The following is a 14,103-nucleotide window of genomic DNA, read 5'->3' on the forward strand; positions in this document are numbered from 1 at the left end:
TTTGTCCTACAGAGAAAGCGAGACTATTCTCAAATATCTGCCATCAGCTGCATGTAGCAGTCTCTCTACTAAAGGTACAGTGATATTTGGGGTTTTATTGTTTGCTTTGTGGGTTTTTTTGGGGGGTGGCGGTGTTTATGGGTTGTTGAGGCTTGAGAGGGTGGGGATTGTGTGGTTTTGTGGATTTTGTTTGGTTTGTGGTGTTGGATTTTTTTTTTATTATTATTTGGGGTGTGTGTTGGTTTGTTTACACCATTTCCTGAATAGCTGCAAACACTTCAGGAAAAATAATACAGAACACAATTTGAAATTAGATGTTTAGTCATAAAAAGTATTCAATAAATATGGGATGAAAAGACTAAGTATTTCTTGAGTCAGCAACAACGGCTCCTTAATTAATACATGCTTTATTTTTTTTTATACTTTAGGAAGAACCTTATGATGAGACAATTCTCCTGTAATCCAATTGATTATCAGCTGGAAACAGTGTTGAAAATCAAGACCTGTTTGTTCTACTAAAATACCAGATAATCCCATTACGTGGCTTCTCTGCTACTACTTTTGTAAAATTCTGATGACAGCAGAATACCCACTGGGCACTGTACACACCAAAGAAGTAAACGTGACAGGCTACTCTGAAAAGCAAGTCTGAAAGCTAGACTCACAACTGATGTTACTTGCAGTTTCTTTCCTCCACGCTTTTCTGCAAGCGTTCATTACATCAACTACAGCTCTACCTGTTAAAGAAATTTTCCTGGTTTAATCATGTGATGCACAGTTAAATCTACAGCACTTTATTTAGATGGATATAGTTACCTGCTGGTAACACCAGTAAAAAAAGCTTTTATGAAGGAATGCATGCATCTATCCTGCAGTTTTACTAGCAGACATAATTCAGTGGAAAACACCACATACTTTTAAATTATGAAGATAACTATTCAAACTTCCTGGATGCTGTCTAAAATTGATCCCAACGCAAGTCATTTACATGTAACTGCATCCTCAATATTCCTAAATAAACTATATCCTAACTTGGCAGTAAATTAACCAAATGTAAATGACTCCACACTTTTGTCCATCTGTAAGGGATATGAAGGTGGATTTGCCATTTTCTTTAGGCAGACACACCAAAGCATTCTAATCTCAAAACTGTATTTTATTAGAACAGAAAATAATGGATTAGACTGAGCTTCCTTTTTTAGTAGAGAAAACTCATTTTAGCTGGGTGGGCCTGACTAAATACAAGGTTTGAAAGCAAATCTTTCCTCCACTACTGTATGGATGGAACATGAGTCTTTTTCTTCAAGTGGTTTCCTGACTTGAATAAAGTTTACTCAGATTCTCCTGGAGTTACTGAAGTCTCTTGGTTTTTGCCATCACCTCCGAGGCTTGCCTTTGGGTCTATTCAGGCACTCACAGAGAAGAGCCTCAACACTTCCCAGAAACCCTCAGCACCCAACTCTCCAGCCCTTGCTGACTTTGTCATGCCTGCCTTGCCATCCACTGCAGAAGCTTCTTGCTCCTCCTCCCTCTAGACGACCTGGATGCAGGAACCAGGCCAAGGAGGACACACGGGCATCTTTTCTGTTGTCCTGGGACACCTTTCTAACACCTGGCATAACATCTGAAACCAGCAATTAGTGGTTTCTTTGAAAAAAATGCAGGTTAAAAAAGCACCTATTTCAATTTACACCTTGCTTCAATTTTACTTCATGTTTTCCTGGGCACTAGTGAATAACTATAGGTCCACTAAAGGGAATAATGTGCTCCAGATTATGGAGGTTCAGCTGTACTGTGTCTGTAAAGCACTTGAAAGGACAATGTCCTGACCCTAAAAAAGGTTAACAGCCAATCCTGTAACATTAACTGGAAGAGCATCCAGCATACAAGATTGTCCAATGTCTTTTTGATTGCTTCTTACAAACCATACCTGAAAAACATTCTAAAGGCCATACTTCTGAACACAGCAATGGCTGTAGATACAAGCAACTGAACTGTATAATTTATTTTATATATGGCAAAAAGGCTAGGAATCTGCAGCCCCAAGTAAGGAAAAGAAAGAAGCTTCTGATGGATTCATTTTCATAGGAAATTCTGAGTTATTAATTTATGAAAGAAGCAAAAACTATGTTTGCAGACAAAATGTTAAGATAAAATGTAAATACTTTATAGTAAATTTAAAGCTGTAACAAATTACTAACACGCCCACAGTGTGAGCCCTCCAAGTTTCTGACTTGGTTAATTATCCAGTAGATCACTATTTATAACAAAATAATGCAAACTTGTTTAAACATGTACAATAATGGCATCTTGCCAGAATGAAATGTAAGCATGATGTTCCCAGAATTACAAAAATCCAAAGCAACTGTGATTAATATCATGATTTCTGAACTTGATTACATTCTAATCTGTATGACTGGAGCTAGTCAGAACATCCTGACAGATGCACGATCAGGATATTGTGAAACACCAGGACAGCACATCTGAGTTCTTTTTTCTTTTTTTATACATCAAAGAAAGGAAGCAATGAAAAAAAAAAAAACCCAAGCACAAAGGAGCTTCAATTTAGGGGACAGCACAACCGAACTTTCAGGGATACCTGACTGTGGAGGACCTCCAGGGATGCATGGGACCAAGCTCACAACCACCACACGTAACACCCTGGTCCTCTAGATTACTAATAAACACTGCTCCTATCAGCAAGAAAAGGAGAAGCAGAGCTAACCACATTCCTATAACTTTGGATATTTGTGGCCTCTGTGATGGACTGACTATTAATGCACAAAATAATACCTCACATAGTTTCATTTATCATGTAGTAATTCATGCATATATTTAGTCCATCCTGACCTAAACCATGACATCCTCATGAACAGAAACTTGTGCATTTCCCTAGAATATATCCTTGTACTTAGATCTTTGAGATTCAGATTTCATCTTTGTAAACTGGGTAGTCACAGTTGCCTTCCATTTTGGTCTTGACTATGTATGTTATAAATGCTTTGGAGCAGGCACTGCTTTGACACTGTTCAGAGAGTTAGAAAGGAGGCTACAGTATTGGCTAGAACTGCAGGAATTACTGCAACATTAGAATCCAAACAGTTTTGGTGAAGACATTTTGAGAGAGAGAATCTTAATTCTAAATATCAAACAAAACTGGTAGGTGATGGTGCATTAAATTATTTGGTTTTGGAATAGTTAGCTGGGCCACAGTAGTTTTTGGAGACCTGGAGAACACAGGGAAAAGCAGAAAGGAGAAGGCTGTTCATCTGAGGATATCGATTTCACTGCATTACCACAGTCTTAGTTGAAAATGCATACTTTGCACTTTTTGGTGGAATGCGTTAAAACATCTAAATGTTCAGCCTAATTGGTTAAGTCTTTTCATTCACATTCAGATAGAATACTGTTGTATTTTAATTTAATTCTCACATTTGGATGCTTAAACTTCTTCAAATTTTACTTGTTGAAAATGCTTAGAATCATCCCATTATCACTAAATAGATTCCACAGATAGATGATCAAAGTCCTAGAGTTGACCATACATTTATATAACAAAAGTGAATAAATTTCATCTTCAGCATGCAGACACCTGTGCAATATGAAAACTGAACTTCAACAGAGCTGCCTTTGCTGGAAAATACAACACTCAAATTCAGCATCCTTTTTTTCTTCTCAAAACACAATTTGGAATTCTTTTGTATTGCTGCTGTTAATATTAAAAGCTCATGTTATTGACAGCACTGCTTTGCTAATCGTTTGCCCACCTAAAGTATCTTGAAAATGTGTTTTTTCTTCATTAATGATATGTTTTATAAATTCTTAAAAAAATTTCAATATGAAAAAATTATTTTAGTCTGATTGTGGTCACTGTCTGTAGGTTATATGTAACCACCAAAACAATGCTATTTCCTATGATATTTTGAATTTGCACTTTTTTTGCAAGGCTTCAATAAAGATACAGTTAATATTGCAAATATCAAAATTATATTCCTTCTACAATTTAAAGGAATATTATTCAACACATTTATGTGCTTTGTGACAATTGCCCATACCCATTTGTATTCTACTGTAAACAGACTGAATTAAAGTGATATGCCAAACTTAAAGTACAAATAGCACAAATTTCAATTGATTTCTGACAGTGCTTACAGGCATTAAGCAATACTTTTCTAGACACCTGAAACAGCTCACTTCAGCATAGAGACACTGCACTGAAGGAAAGCTGAAAATGTGTTGACTGCCCACTCAATATTAATTTAAAATTCAAGTTTAGAATTTTTTAAAAAGTGAAAAAAAATTAACTTAATTTTTCAATCGTCTTTTATCCCGGGGGGGGGGGGGAGGGGGGGGGGGGGCAGAAATCCCTGCAGAAAGAGAAGTAATTTCCCCAGAGGAATAACCAGAAGTGTTCTTCCTGCAAGGTTTCCACAAATAACCACAAGTCCTCTTTCTGTAAGATTTCCACTTTATGTGGAATGTCCCATGTTGATGAATATTGACTAAAAATGTTTAAAAGAAGTGTCAAGCACACAGAAGTTTCCCTCAGGCTGTTTAACTCCCTTGAACATCTTTAAGTGATACTTTTAACTAGCAGGAATCCTGAGAAAATAAATCCTAAACCGAAGGTGAAACTGAAGGGTTTGGTAAAAAGACCTGGACTTAGTTACAGTTCTGAATCCTGCTAAGATGTTGGTGTCCAACATCTTGTGACATACTGAGACAGGAAGATGCTTATCAGCACATGAATATATGACAGGGAGGTGTACGTATATTCAGCTGTCTACTTCACGGCCAAGCTGACAAGTAGTAGTCAGACAGAGAGGGCAAACTGATTGCAGGCTCCCTTCCTGAACATGATTTGCAATGCTAGCCCAGACTTGGCCAGTAAATTTGGGATATACCCAAACAGAAATCTCCCAGTAGTTGGGGGCCAACAAGGTCCTATGCTGAGCTTTCTGATAAAGAACTAATAGAGTGGTGTCCATGGTTTGAATAATTATGTGACTGGACTGACAAAGCTACCTGCACAAAATTTATTTTTTTAAACATTTAAATGGTAATTTTTTTTTTTTTTTTTAAACTTGGAAGACAGCTTCCCCTCTGAAATCAAACGATTTCTAAAATAAAGCACTTGGTTGCTGAATTGAGTTTACTGTACTTTAAAGCCACTCAAGAATGTTTTTATTTCTGTAATGATTATAGAAAAGTCAGGTTTCCCAGGGAAGTCTAAAATTTTAAAGACAAGAAAGAACTAGGTGTTGTATTGCAAACCACTTTACCAAGGCAGGGTCACCACATTTCTGTGTAAGAGTCACAAGACGAGTATCTATGCCTATGCTGTGCAAATGCAGCTTTTATGAAATAAATTAGATGTTGGGCTTGCCATGCAATTTATTCCTGTGCAGGGACCATTTATCCTAGCTGTCCAGATACCTATCAGCTTATATGAGGCACTGACAAGACCACCAGATATCTAGAAAACCCAGAGAAACGCCTAATATCCTAAAAATCTGTTTGTATAGACTCCAGAGGTTAGTCTCAGAAAATACAGGCATCTAAATAGACCTGTGTCTAGGCAAAGCCTACAAGTATTACTAGGGTGAACACATAAGATGGCCACAACATCTGCCTGAGCTACTAAAATACATTTTGGTTTTAATACTGTGATGTGTTATTCTGTTTTGTTTGAATTGCGCACCCTGATCCTGGATCAGAAGAAAGACTATAGTTTATCTCAAATGCACTGTCCCAATTGAAGTCCTATTCCAATACTTCCCTGCTAACACTCATAATCTTAGCGCTTCTTAGAAACCACCCTCAAAGATCTCTCCCTTCTCTCCCTTCCAAATACTAGCCATTTCTCTATACCCATCAGCTGCCCGTGCTTCAGAGGAAGCAGCATACAGCAATTACTGCTGACCCCTGTTTCACAGTACCAGATGTACATTTAGCCCAGATGGAATCCAGTACTATAAAATGACAATCAGGACATAAAGCCTCCTTAGGAAAGAAAATTAAAAAATATATTCCTTCCCCCAATACAACTGGAATCTGTTAGAAGCCTAGTTTTGTAAATTTCTCTAAAGTTAAAAGTGACAATTACATTTTAATTAGGAATATGTATTTAGGCTAATACTGTAACTGAATCAATATCTAAGGCAAAGAATAAAAATTTATGCCAGATTTTGGAAGGTAATCTCATCCACTGAATACCAAACCCATGTTCTTAAATCTTTCCCTAAGATAACCCATTTCTTAAAACCGTTTGTCATATGGATAAGGCCCATCTCATTTCAATTGTGATACTACACAAAAGACAAGCCTGTCTATAATGAACTAAGACTATACTTCAGACTTAATATGTGAAAGTGGAAGAAGTATTCTGAAGACTCTAGAAACATTTTGCACAGTTGTCAGATAAAAACAGTACTGGAAGCACAGTATCATAATCATTAACATACCACGTTGCACCACACCTTGCTCGTTGTTGTTCTTAGCCCATAACTCTTGCACAATTTGCTGTTCAATGTCCCCGTCTGAAAGAGGTGCCTGGTAATATGCTAGGAAAGTAAGATTTTTTTAATTCCCTAGTGCTGTGAGAGAACAGAATCAAAACTTTCCTGTCCTGGGCAAATACTCTAACCTCTACAATACTTCTGCCACAACATGTTCTGAGAGCTCCTAACAATACAGGCCTTTCCAAGAGATCAACCTTTCTTTTTTCCCTCTTCCTCAACCCAAATCACTTATGTGGTATTCCTACCACATTTCAAGATCTCAAGCCAACACTTTTGTAGGGAAGCACAATATCATGGCAATTAAAATGAACACTGAAATACTGTACTGACTCCTCTTCATTTATACATAGTAGAGTTCACTTTCCATCTTGTGGGTGGACTTGCAACTATAAATTCAGCCCTGCTCTGGTTTCTAACAGGGACCTTGAAAGGAGATGGCTAGACGCTTTGCTACTCAGGCTGAGGCGATCTGGGACACATGTACAGCACACAAGTAAAAGGACAAGAAGGTAACTAACTTTCTGCCAACAGATACTGGTGTCTGTTTAGCAGAAGGACTTTTTTTGATATCAGGAACCTAAAGGCTTCCCAAGTCCCAATTTATGTATCAAAGTTTTCCTGTGGCATAAAAGGAAAATAAATGTCTGATAACAATAATTTAGACAACAATAATAAGGGGGGGGGGGGGGGGAGAAGTATTATGCTATCTAAAATGCTAAAATGAAAACGATCTGACAGAATCAGCTTCAAAAATCCTGTATTTCTAACCAAAACTTAAAATAAGTAAACTTAAAATGACTCAGCAGAAACTTTTCAGCTTAATCACACAATTTATTAGGAAAAAAGCATTTTCAGCTGGATTTATGTGCCTAAGACAATAATAAAAAGAGTTAACTTTGTTTTATTACTGTTCCAGATGATAGCCAAAAGGGACTGAGAAGCGTGGGAGTAACCATTCTCCATCTACGAGGGGGTTGGATTTAGAAAGTTACATATGACATGCAACTTCTATTTCTTAAAAGGTTCCATGGCTTGTAACACTGGACTCCACAGAGACAATGATATGAAGAACAAAGAAAAACTAATTTGGTGATTTTGCTGTTTGTATCACTAGCAGATAACTAAGCATTTGCTTAATTCAAAGCAAATGCCACATGAGGATTTCGGAGGACTGGCAGGTTTAGACATTCATTTTCTATATATGTTTCAGGCCATCTCTTCACTGAAAGATAATTTATCTGATTTATGACTCAAGAAAACAGATACAGACTACATTTGACCTGACTTATGAATCTGCTATTTTGTTTCTCTGACAAGAAATGTAAGGAGAGGGACAGACTGAGCAGCAGTAGATTATACTGCCATTTAGTAATCTGTGCTTTAAGAAAAACTTTCAAACTCCAGCTTCCTGGATTGCAAGAGATAAACCACATCACAGAACTGATACATTGATACCACTGTACAGGTTATGAGAAATAAACTGCACAATTTCAGAGTACACTTATTCAGAATTCACGAAAAAATACAGAGATAAACTGAGTATCTTGTTTTTATTGATGGCAAGAAAGACATCAGCATAGCCACTACAAGCATAAGTATATCAATAATTCACACTGAATTACCTAGTAGATTTTTAACACCATTATGTCCTTTGTGGCCTCTAGTCTGAGGATCCATATTTGTGTAAAAAGCCATCATTAGAACTAAACATTATAAAACCAGTACATTTACACCCCATCTAATTGTACCCACTTAGCTATGACAGGTGAGTTAGGAGCCCAATTGCCATAGACTCCTTATACATTTAATGAGATAAAGCACTATCACTTTTCAAGTATTTCTTTTCAGGTAGTAGTAGTAGTCAAGAAACCAAATCAGAAGGAAAAACAATGTGTCTGTAGTTACCATAAAATGGATTTTATAAAGCCTGAAGAACCTCAATCATTTAGTAATAAGATCAGGCATCCATAAGTGTGTTACTGGAATACCTAATCTAGAAAGCCCTGAGAATCTCAGTTAACAAAATATGATATCCTCTAAATAGTTTTTAAAATCCTTTGAGCTAGAATCATCAAAGGGCTTTTTCTGCTATAAGGTCTCAGGAATATCTGGTCCACAAAAGTGATCAACCTTTTCTGTTTCAAAACTTATCAATACATATGAAGCATCCTTGAATGACTCTTAATCAATTCCATGCTACCTCAAAAAAGCAAGATTTTCTTATTCAGAGAAAACCCTTAAAAGTTCTGAAAAAGCAAACATTGAATCAAGTCTTGTAGTATACTGAAATAATGTCCTACGTTATAGGCACACCCCCTTGTACCTCAGGAGAATAAAAGACTGAAAAACACCAATGTGTCAGAAAACAGTAGAAGATATAAAAGCCATGAGATTTCCTGACAAGCCACATCTTAGCAGTCTGCAAGAGCAGGTACTTCACAAGGTAAAAACTCACATCCCATTCCAGACAGTTTATGTTAGAGAGGAAAACAATACTCTCCATTACCCCAGCCAATATAACTTAGAGAAAAATTACTTCCTGATCCCAATCAGGTGATCAATTTAACCCTGAGCATGTAAGCAAGTTATAACCAGTTAACACCTGACATCCTAACCAACTGCCCCATTTTTACCTGCTGCCAATCTTATCGTTTAAGAAAGGGCAGTCCCCTTCTTTTCTATGCACCAAGAAGGAACATAAAAGTCCTTGTATATGCAGAAGAATAGAAGAACTGGCACATGGACCAGTTAAAATCATTTCTGTTTAGGGACTGCGTAAGAAAAGTACACAAACAAGTTTCCCATTAAACTTCTCTGACAATGTCAGTAAGTATCCAAAGCTTTATATCACAGACTTTATATTCTGACTTATGATCACTTCACCATGTCACACATATCCTTTCATTAATTTATAAATTTCCATCTGGAAGTAGTTCAGGTCCCTGCCTCCATGACCTTGTCTGGAAAGCAGTTCCAGAGCTTTGCACAGATTGCCAAGAACCTTCTTTTAAATTTCTCATTTATTCATAATTGTTTGTAAGTATCTGATCTTGAAATAGTGTTATCCTTTAACATAAAAGTCTTCTTCCCTCACGTCTACCCCCACACATACTTATAAAGATATAACCATATGCCCTTTCAAGCTTTGTTTTGCCAGATAAGCTATTTTCATCTCAGCTGAGAAAATAGGTACTCTTTTCCCCTAACCATCCCACTCTGCACCTGCTGTGAATCAATGTGGGTCATGAGAACTGTAAACAATATTCTGAGAGTTGTCTTACCAATGCCTTGCAAAGCAATATTAACACTTCATTGTCTTCACTGAAAATCCTTCATCTAATATACCCTGCTTCACAGCCATGACATAATGATGGTTCATAGTCACCATACAGCCGACTAATGCATTAAACCTCTTCCCTTTGCTATCTCCAGCAATTATCAAGACACCAGCTTATACTAAAAGAACAAGATATTAACCCCCAAGCACCCAGCTCTACATTCTGTACCATTAGGTTTCCATTTTGTTCAGTCCATAAGGTCATTTTTTTTTCTGATATGCTAGTCATATTCAAATTTTGTGCCATCTCTTGTTGGCATATCCATTCTCCTACTTTTAACAAGTTCAAAAATACTACTTAAATCAGTGCCAAGACCAGTCCCAGAGGAATTCTACTAGCAAACTCCTTTCATTTTGGTATTTCCATTTTTAACAGAACCCTCTTTTAATATAACCCTTTACTCAGTTCCTTTTCCACCTTACAATTCTTGTATTAAAGCCCATCTTCTCCACCTTAAGTAACTTCCTACAAGGAACAATATAATGCCTTATTTCGATCAAGGTAGATTAGGTCTACTGCATTACTCTTCTCTGGGACAATTATCTTATCAAAGTTAAGTTAGTCTGATATGATCTGCCCTTGATAAAACCATGTTGTAGTTTTTCCCACTTTCCATTTACCTCCAGGTCCTCGATAATTTTTTTCCTTCAAAATCTACTCTAAGACCTTGCTTAGTGTTGAGGTCAAACTACCATGCCTGCATTTTATTTGACCACCTCTTTTCCCTTTTATGAATACAGGGAATAACTTTATTATTCTTTAGTTGTATTGAGCTAGCCCTGAATTGAACAGATACACATAAAATCTCTGCAAATGCATTCCGTGCAAATCAGCATTTGCGGATTCTTTAAGTGCCCTGAAACGGGTATTGTTTAACCCTCTCCATTTTATCACAGTAAGCAGGCTATGTTCAGCTGATAGCTCACTTATGGAAACTTCCATTGCTGTGTCTTCATTTCCTTAAGCACCTTTTTACTATTCTTAGTCACTATATTATCCCCACTGAAAAATGAGACAAAGTATTCATGTGCTATTTCAATCATACCTAGATTGTAGTTAATCTCCATTTTATTCCTGGTATTCTGTGTTTCTTTACTTCTTACTTCTGTGCTGCCTTTTACTAATGTGTCTGAAGAACCATTTCCTATTTGGTTTAATTGTGCAAGCCAATTCACCTATAAATTCCTGGCCGTGCTGTTATTTTTATATCACTTTTGAGAAGATCCATTATGAACTAGGAAAGGGTGTGGAGTATGATACTGAGAAGACTGACACATTTCTGTCCTTTATTTCCTTCAGCACTCCCCAGAACAGTGAATTGTGCCTTGATGCATAATTACACTAACTTCAACAAGGAGTACAGAGTATTGGCCGCAACACAGAAATAATTTACTAAATATTTAGGTGTGTTCGTGCTGATAGGACCTCATCCTTTTCAGCCTAAAAATTTGCAGGAACCATTCAAAGATATTTCTGAATTGCTAGAGCCTGTCTTAAAGAATTCATGGAGGACTGGTAAATTCCCAGAGAAATATGACAGGCTAAACTTAGTGTTTGTCTTTATTCTTTGGCAGAATTTTACACCAGATTAAGTTTTAAGAAAGGTATTAGGACAAATTATTAAACAGTTACACTGCAGATACTTGGAAGAAAAATAAACAAGTATAAAACACCAGTCAGCCTTGGTTTGTCACCACAAATCATGTCGCTCCATTTAACTTCCTTCCCTGATACAGCAGCTGGCCAGAAGGATGAAAGTGACACAGTAAATGTGTTGTACCTTGACATTGATAAAGGATTTTGACACCGACACTGGATTTTCACACTTTTATCATATTCTCATAAGTAAACTAGTTTCTAAATCCAAAATAGAAGGTCATACCGGGGGAATAGTCATGTCATACCTATTTTCTTCTTAGATTCCTTGGGCTTCTACTGCTGGCCATTGTCGCAGAGAGGCTAGGTATTCCTTTGGCCTGAGACAGCATAACCATGATCCTGAACTTCCATATAGTCTACAGTGATCGCTATTATCAGAATGCAGAGCTGATTGAAAACTTGCTCTCTGTGAATAGTTTTCAGTTATTTACTCGTCAGGCCTTCACAAAAGGGATCCCACAGAAGTCTGAGCCAGGCGCAATTCTATTCAGTGTTTTTAACATCTTGGAAGATGGAATAGAGAATGTACATACAAAATGTGTGCAAGTCAATGTATAGTACTGAGGAGGGGACAGAGGCTGGAGAAGGGGAAGAGAAAGTGGTTTGGAGGAAAGAATCAGAATTCAGAATACCGTGACAAATGGGAAAGATCGTGTGGAATATTCACTAAGGGCAAGAGCAACACAGTACATTTAATGACAATAAAACTAATGTACATGTGCAGGATAAGGAATGTCTGGCCAAGAAGCTGCCCAGCAGAAAAGGACCTAAGATGGAGAATATGGGGAAAGAAACAAAGACAAGAGGCTAAGAAAATATGACTGATGCAGAAAGGGTGGAGGAATTGGGTGTGTTTACTCTAGATAGTAAACACAGGACAGGGAGAGCCAGGCAGGACAGCAATCTGCCAGGACCTCCTGCAAAGTTCTGCCCATGCAGCAGTTCCCTGTCCCCATGAGTCAGGCAGTCCCCGGTGCGCTTTTTCTGTCCTGACTGTAGAGTTAAAACAGACACTCCCCTGCAGTGCTTTTCAGCCCTCCATGCCTATGATTCTTATGTCATCCACTCAGTGTGTCCTACTGGATTATTGCTATAAATAAAGATTACAAATATAAATATGTGTGTGCATCAGGCTCTTCATCATTAAGTCCTTTGATTAAAGAACTTTTCTCTTTTTTTCTCTTTCCAGCACTGGAAGATCTAACAGCATTCACAATCAACAACAATTGCTTCTGAACTGGTATTTAAGCTATATTTATTTTTTTTTAGCAATGGAAGGGGAAGGTTAAAAAAGCATAGTTATGATATGATTTTTTAAAAAAAGAAAGAGGAACAGGCCAAAACATATGTGAAAACACATATGAAAACACTGTGTTATTCACTTTTATAAACTCTGCAGCCTCAACAATGGATATTACTTTTGTATTCAAAGAACTGACTTACTGAGGATATTTTAAATATGCTGATTCAATTCTCAAAATAGGAAAAATGTAATTATTTTAAAGGAAAAAAAATTTTTGCTATTTTTTCTAATTCACTTCCCATCTGTTATCTTCTTTCTAAAAAGAAAAGCTGTAAAAAGACAAACCCACAAGAATTATTTATATACTTTTGACACAATCTGTGAGTAGACATGTTTAATGCTTCTGAAAAGAAGTCACTGTGATACAATGCAAATTATTAATTTATGAATGTGGCACAATTGATAATACATGCTTACCGCAGCTGTGATTTTCTACTCTGCTTGAATTTAATGCTTTTATTATTCTGCCTGTGTGCTGAGTCCTGGCATATGTATGCAGATGTGTGCCATGAAGCCTTTGAAAACTTCGGAATTAAAGATAGCTAATCTCCCAGAAGCATCAGTGGGAAGGAATATGGAAGGGATAGAAGTACAACTATAGGCTCTCTTTTATTATGTCATCTTTAAAAAAGATGAAATGACAGCATAACATCTGTATCAATAGGCAGTTAAGTTTATATAATGTTATTTATCATTGTTAAGTCCTCGTTAAATATGTTCCTCTGCCCACAATGGGCTGTACAGAAAATAGAGGGCACAGTTTATAGAGATCCCTTTATTAGATTGGATTTTACAAAGTGGCTTTTAAAATCTGCAGGTAGAACATACCTTTTCCACAATATTCTGGAGGAAAGAAGTATTCTGAAAACTGTTCAGATTATTTTGAAGGAGTAGGGACAACAGCTTTTTTTCTGAATAAATATTTAGAATTGGGAACTTTGTTACAAAACAGTTTGTCACTAAAAAATACCATCTGGCCCAATTTTGGTGAAAGGTTTTATGAGATCATGCAGTTTCAATAGTTATGTTAAGAGCAGGTTTTCAGCTTTAGGATAGGTGTTTTAGTCAAAATGAAATAGCTCTTCCCCAAATAGGCAGTGCTTCCTTGGTTTGGGCACTTGAGTGGAATGTGGAATAATCTCTACTGCTGCCTAATTCAAGCCATGGGCATGTATCCAAGTCCTCCAAATGTCTAAGAAAACTGTCATATTTTTAAGCAAGAACGTGGATGTAACCATAAAATTAATCTAATGAAAACTATGAGCAGAGAAGCCTAAAAGTG

This window comes from Harpia harpyja, chromosome 10 (genome assembly GCF_026419915.1).
Source record: "Harpia harpyja isolate bHarHar1 chromosome 10, bHarHar1 primary haplotype, whole genome shotgun sequence".
NCBI classification, from domain to species: domain Eukaryota; kingdom Metazoa; phylum Chordata; class Aves; order Accipitriformes; family Accipitridae; genus Harpia; species Harpia harpyja.